Source organism: Setaria italica, chromosome IX, assembly GCF_000263155.2.
Source record: "Setaria italica strain Yugu1 chromosome IX, Setaria_italica_v2.0, whole genome shotgun sequence".
Taxonomy (NCBI): Eukaryota; Viridiplantae; Streptophyta; class Magnoliopsida; order Poales; family Poaceae; genus Setaria; species Setaria italica.
Genome location: NC_028458.1, coordinates 42,382,422 through 42,389,485, shown reverse-complemented (window position 1 = coordinate 42,389,485; position 7,064 = coordinate 42,382,422). Strand labels below are relative to the sequence as shown.

Genomic DNA, 7,064 nt, shown 5'->3' with positions numbered 1-7,064 from the left:
CAAGAACTAAGATCCAGAGCACCTAGGAAGCAACGAAGGAGGGAGGGGATCAATACAACGCGAATCGATGAACCGAATTAATGAAAACCAGAGGAAGAGAGGAGAGGGGAGCACCTTAGATCTAGCGAAGAAGACGAATGGTGACCGATGGGGAGCGGAGGCAGCAGGGAGGGGGATATCTGTGGTGAGTGGCGCGAAAGAGGGAGGTAACCCTAGCGAAATGGCGTGAGCTCCCGCCGGCCAACTTTTCGCCTCCCGCGCGCCCGCCGTTGCACCGCGGGAGCCAGGCCCGGCAGAAACGGCCGCTCCTCTCGTATCCGCAGAACCTGGCCGTGGGGGTTGTTTTGCACGCGCACAACCTGGCTCGCGGGGGGACCAGGCAACCAAACAGACGGAGGGTGCACGCGGTGAGCCTGGTTCACACAGCTGCAGGACACCAAACACGCCCTTAGGGATGGGGTGCTACCCATTTCTGCATTCATTCACAGCATATCCTGTCAACAGTCTCAAAATTATTAATATATCTAAAATGCCATTTCTTAAAGAAACAACACAATCAGGAAATCTATCTATACTACTCCCTCTATTCCATTTTATAGGTCGTTTTGGGTCCCGATAAAATTGTCAAATTGTAGGTCGTCCTCGCCCCTACAGTTCACTTCATCCTTTTATTTTCCTAAAATACTCTTGCGCTTTCTCCTCCGACTCATGTCGTGCGCACTCCTTCCCCCAAATCGCATCACATTGGCAGCCAACCCCGCACACCTCTGCCGCCCCCACCTTCTCCACCACTCAGATTCGATTCAATCCTCGGCCGATGTCCTCCAGCAGGTAGTTGTTCCTCTCCTTCGGCATATGCTTGGTCGCCGACAGCAACGGGGGTTCACCCATGAGCGGTGGTGAGAAGGAGAAGGTCATGCTAGATCTGGGGTATCTTGACGTCGTTGAGCCCAAGACGCCGCTGGTGGACGACGACGGCCTCGAGGTCTGCACGGTGGAGCTCGACCTAACACCGGCAGAGGAGGTACTTCTCCATCAAGCAGATCTCGGGCCCTTCTCCATCGAGAAGTTACAGGTGCCCCATCTCCCTTGCTCCTGACCTGTGGCCTGTTTGCACAATAAAAATTGCATCTTTTCAATGATCTAGTCTATATACGCACTATACCAAATCCCCTCCTGTTGTTTGCGATTCCTAGGCTTTGCAAATTTTGATTTTGGTTAGTGCTACTGTAATGTGTTGCTTTGCCCCTAACGTACTCTCTGTAATAGTCTCCTTGTAATGTGTTGCTTTGGAGTACTCCTACCCATTGTCCATCGTGCTGGTTGGGGTCGGGGATGGCCCCTGGAAGGACATGCAGAAGTTCGATGACAAGCTCCCGGCACGTGACTTCGACAACTTCCAGGTAAAGGATCAATCAGCAAAGAATGCTCCATCCACAGTCTGAGCTCTGAAGATGAACCACATATTTTCATTCCCCATCCAAACACAATGCAGCTTGTGTGCTCTAATGTCAAACACAACCCTCAATGCAGTTCGTCAACTTCACTTCGCTTATGGAGGTCCCCATCCAGTACAAGGCCACCGTCGAGCTCGGCATCCTAGGGTAATATAGGATGTTACTAAGCATTATTCTTCCAACTTAAAAGTCTGTAGCTGTCTGAAAACAGACTTTCTTGATGGTCTCTGAACATGCATGAATGAATGCAGTCGAACAACTGGGAAAGCTAAGAGGGTTTAGCCGGCGCTGCCGCCACTGCCGCAGAGGCAGTCGTCGTTAAGGAGGGGGAGCAGCAACGTTAGCGCTGCATCAGTGCCATCTCTGAGAAATGATCAAGTGACAATGAAAGAAAGGAACAACAAGAAGAAGATGACAAGACTGTCATTTTTCTTTTTCTTCTGTTCTGAATTTTGAGTCTGTATCTACACTCACATATTGGATCAATGATGTCACAACAAATGCTCTCATGTCCATGCAGGTGTGCCCAATCTACCTGACCAATGCCAAGGATCTAGCATTTGGCTGTGACCACATGGTGAGGGCAAATTCAGACTCTCTGGTTCATAACAATGTGATGCAACCAAATCCGAAAACATGGTTACTTATGTTCTGGTTCTTTTGGATTTTGTGCAAACAACAGTGTTGCAGGGAATGTGGGGAGAGCCTCACCAGATGCCCTATATGTCGACAGCCAAAATAGTGTTTCTTTGTGAATTTATAGAGTTTTTGAAGATACATGGTGTGAGCAGGTCCTCGAGCCAGTATTTGGTTGCTATGTTTAGGATGCAGATTGTACAATACTCCCATAGTATTATCGCATTTTGTGAGTTCTAGGATTCTTCATGATGTGCAGTCTGACCTATTCTTCATTAGTTAGCAAATTAATTTATATTTACTATGGTCATAGGGTGACAAAGAAACCAAACACTTCAGTTATCCTCACCTGACATGTGAAATATGTTGACCAAATCACTGCTTTTGTTGTCATTTCTCTTTGACTATGCTCTGATTAGTAAGAATTAGTTATTCTGACATCGATTTGTCATGTTTAAGAAACTGATGTGTTCTCAAATCAGTCTGTGGAGTAGGTTTCAAAGTGGAGTATATTTAAGTCTTGTTTCGTGAGGTGTACTTCTCAAACCTGAAAATGGCTTAAAGTGCATGTTTCCTGAACCTTTATACTCATGCACATCTCTGAATAATTAACCAGTGGTTACAATCTCTGAATAAAATAAGCATTAACATGTTAATATAGTAATAATGCTCCACACAATACTCCTCACAAGTCTAAAATTCTATTGCATCTACAGAACCGACGACAACCATATTAACTTAAACACAGTAATACTCCACACCATTAACATTACAACACATTAATATCACGCTCAACCATAATGAGCTAGATTTGCCAGTATACTATCATAGAGATCTTTATCACATGACAACCGATGAGGTAGCCTCCCTTCTCTTTCTAGCCTTATCTTATTCATATGTGGATTTCTGTACCTATTTCCTCCTCCAATCTTCATCACCTCCTTCATGCACATCTGGAGACTTAGGAACACTCTATTTAGATTTTTCACATCATATGCTTCATACTCTTCCTCCACACCTTGAATTAGCTCCTCAATAGTTGTAGGGTTTCTGGAATCAGTTAAAGACTGGAGGGATCTGAAGAAACCTAGGTATAGTACATTCAAGTCTAGGAAGTTAGGTGGTTGTTGTCTCAATCAGATATCTAGCCCTATAGCCGCCACAGCTTGAAGGAAGGCTGGATCATTTGGACTAACATGTGTTCTTGCGTTGTCCTGCTGGATGTAAATAGTCTCATGAATAGCATCTTGCAGCCACACTGATTTGATTGCTGGGATAACTTTTTCAATCAGATATTGCCTCATCACCTCCCTATTGACTATGATTGATTTTGTTTCCAAGGTTCCTCTCTCCCTGTTATGGATCCTTCTGGCTGCAGGCACCTCTTTTACAAATGCCCATACACCAATCTTTCCAGAAAATATCACAATCCCTTTAGCATTACGTCTAGGCCTCGCCACAACTATTAGGAGCATGACTTTGCCAATGCTATTCTTGTTCTGAATAGTCCGTTCAGGGTCATCTTCTTTTGGTAGGAGGTAGTATTTCCTTGCCTTTTTGTCATATAATACCATTTCTCATCCATGTGGAGTATATTTTGCATGTCAATGAATTTAGGTTCAGCATCCCCTAGAGTTTCCTTATCTATCATTGAAATGCAAAACTGGAGCCTCTCCCTCTTATTTCCCTCTTTCAAGTGAGGCTTCAATGTATTGGAGTGGCGTCTTATCAAGCCTAACTAGAACTTCCTGTGTAATGTCGAAATACCGACATCTAGTAACTTAGCTAGTGATCTTAAGGTGGATCTTCTATTTAGTGGGATTGTGGCCATTCTAGAGAGCTCAAGTTCAGCTTTCTTGTGACCGCATCGGCCAATTCTTTTGTTAGACACATCAACTTACAGCCCAAGTACAATTTGCTCCCTTGCAGTCTTCCAAATCTTTTGAATAACTCAAATTTGTGTCTAAAAGAATGCAACAACTTCCTTTGTTGCAGTCTTTGGTAATTTCCCATTTTTACTCTTTGCATGCAATGATATGTAAGCAGCAATCTTTGGGCATCTGTTAGCCATTTTCTTAACCTCATCTGTGGTTGTTGTACACCTGCATTTATGAATCTATGTCTCTTATAACATGTTTATCTCTATTCAAATGTCTGATAAATCTTTGCTAGTTCAAGTGTTTAGTACTCCAATATCTGATGAATCTATGTCTTATAATTAAGTTCATGTTGTACCTGCACCTTCAGCGAGAGCATTGGCTTCTTCATCTTGAGCAGGAACAATGCCTTCATCCTGAGCCATAGCATCAATTTCCTCATCAGCTACATCCTCAACTTCTCCAGGTATGATTTCACCAACTAGTTCTGCTGGGGGAGTAGAGTTGATGTCCAGAATAAAACCTACTTCTATATGAACACCTACAAGGACAATAATGGGATAAGACAATTAGATTGAATCAGATTAACAAGTTTTTGTTAACCTCAGTTAAAATGACACACTTAATTTCTTTATTTATTTTTAAAGTTATTTTGCTTCTAGTGAGGAAAACTTGGCAATTAAGGGTTGATTTAGCATGTTTTTGTGTTAGCTTCAAACTTGTATGCAAAGTTAAAAAAAGCAAATACTCTAAGTATGCAAAGTTGTATCTGCACCTTCAGCAGGAGCAACACCTTGATTCTGAGCCATAGCGTTGCCTTCTTCACCAGCCAAAACCTCGGCGCCTCCTGGTATGATTCTGCTATCTAACTCTACTGATGGAGTAGAATTGAGGTCCAGGAGAAGTTGTTGTAGACTTGCAAGGCAATAACCAATTACTGATGGAGTACTTCCCTGGATCAATGTTCAGTATTTCAGCAAGGAGTAATTTGAAATAGGAATTGTTGAGTTTCCTAGGAGATGATAATAGCACCTGCTTCCCCTGGATTTGTAGATTATCAAAGTGGGCAATTAAGGGATGCTCTAAATCTCTAGTTGCACATATTACTACTCTAAATGGAGAATGGAGCTTGTACCTACAGCTTTAGCGGGAGCATCGTCTTCCTTGTCAGATAATACCTCGCCTCCAGCAAGTACCAATTCTTCTAGAATAGCAGAGTTGAGGTCCGGAAGACTTGTTGCCATGTATGCATATGTAATTGCCAACTTGTTGCTACAGATAGATTGAAGCAAGCTCGGGCTGGTCGGGAGGATAGCTTTGCTGGAGATCGCAAGTGTTGGAGCTGCTTGCTTGCTAGAGACACGTCCAGGAAGAGATCGCTCGTGTTGGAGATTGCTTGCTTGGTGGAGGCCGCACGTCCAGGAGCTTGCTTGCCGGAGGTCTCGTGTGTAGGAACTTGCTTGCCGCGGAGTCCGGCCGGCCGGCTGGTCGGGAAGTAGTGATCGATGGGAGAGTCGCCGCTTGCATCTGTGGATCGTGGCGGGTAGAGGGCCGATGGGTTCAAAATTTCAAAATTCAAATTGCTTGCTGGCTAGCGTGTGCGGGTGATGGGAGGGTTGGGGGCACCGGGTACATGTGCTTGTAAAGCTGGATGGTATAATTGAGGGGTATAATTGATCTTAATATGATTGAAATTGGGTTAGAACGACCTATAAAACGGATAAAATGGAACAGAGGGAGTACCAAATTAGGCACGATATCTTATAATACCATGGAGAAGTTCCCCTCTTCGATAGTATAAAATAGATGATATTTCTGGTGACATCTCCCACAATTCCCACGTTCTTCTCTAGTTATGACGCGGCTTTGATCTGACTCACGCCGCCGCCTGCCCCGACCCTGCTGTGAATGCGATGGCCACGGCCACGCCGGAGAAGCTACCCGACTGCGGCTCGAGTGTTGGGGATGAGGGGGAGAGGACGATATCACTCGAAGTGCGGCGGTTCTCGGACCGGGAGCTGCGGGACAAGGCGCAACGCGCCTTGAGGTGTGGTTCGAGGGGCCCAGGACGCCGGCCTGGCTCCCCGACCGCGGTGAGAAGTTACGCCTCATGCTTCAAGCCATCCTCGACGAGCTCAATTGACGCCGGCACGTGATGGCCACGGCCACGCCGGAGAAGCTACCCGGCGGCGAGTCGAGGGTTAGGGACGAGAGGGAGACGGCACGTGAAGTGCGGGACCGGGTGCGGCAGATGTCGGACCGGGAGCTGCGGGAGGTGGCGCAGCGCTGGAAGGAGTTCCTCCTAGGGCTCAAGCGCAACCGCCTGCCCGACGCCATCCTCCGCGATGGTGGCGAGAAGCTACACCTCATGCTCCAGGCCATCCTCGACGAACTCAGCAATCGACGACGCTTCCAGCACGCCAGCGCCGCCGCACGCCCGCACGGCAGCAACGGCGTGGCACGACGAGCGCCGCCGGTGAGTACTCGTCTTCCAATGTGCCGAATAGTTGGGTCGGCGCTTTTGTAGCGAATGGATCCAAGGGTTTCGCGTAGGAAGTGGAATCTTGAGGCTATTCGACGAAATGCTGCAGACGATCGAGCCGCAATCGATCAAGTAGCGATCGACACAAAGCTGCAATGTGATCTTGCATTGGCCGTGTTGCATTTTTCTTGTTGTACGGTTCCTTCGGCTTTAAGCTTCTTTTGCGGCTGCAATTCTTGTTGTATTGTTCCTGCTTTTCCCCATTTTAGTCTTAGTAATTGTTTTTTTTTTGGTTTCTTATGACGGTGGACGGTAATTTCGTCACTTCTTTTGCTACGATTTATTTCTTTTTACCACGTTTGCATTCTTTGTCAACATTTCAGGGCGGAGATGACAGACACTCAGAGCTTCATGTGGCGCAACGGCGCCATGGCCCTGTGAATGAGGTTGTAACAATGGTCTTGCCGGAGAGGCAATCCACTGGCGAGGTGAGCGTTGGGGGCAAGAGGGTGAGGTTGGAAGCCGAGGCGCTGCGGCAGTCGTCGGACTCGGACCAGGCGCTGTGGGAGCGCGTGCAGCGCCTCCAGGGGCTGTTTGCCGGGCCGGACGGCT

General features: G+C 46.7%; 1 long non-coding RNA gene across 5 annotated transcripts; it reads left to right on the top strand.

The window, feature by feature from the left end:
• Positions 1-659: 659 nt before the first annotated feature.
• LOC101754994 lies at positions 660-5,664 on the top strand. Of its 5 annotated transcripts, none has more exons than XR_002675677.1 (7): positions 660-1,075; positions 1,270-1,403; positions 1,534-1,604; positions 1,709-2,034; positions 2,140-4,436; positions 4,755-4,820; positions 5,253-5,664. It is a non-coding gene; the product is annotated as an uncharacterized LOC101754994 (long non-coding RNA). The 5 variants fall into 5 exon arrangements; XR_002675676.1 differs by having other exon boundaries at positions 5,249-5,664; XR_002675674.1 differs by having other exon boundaries at positions 5,024-5,664.
• Positions 5,665-7,064: the final 1,400 nt, after the last annotated feature.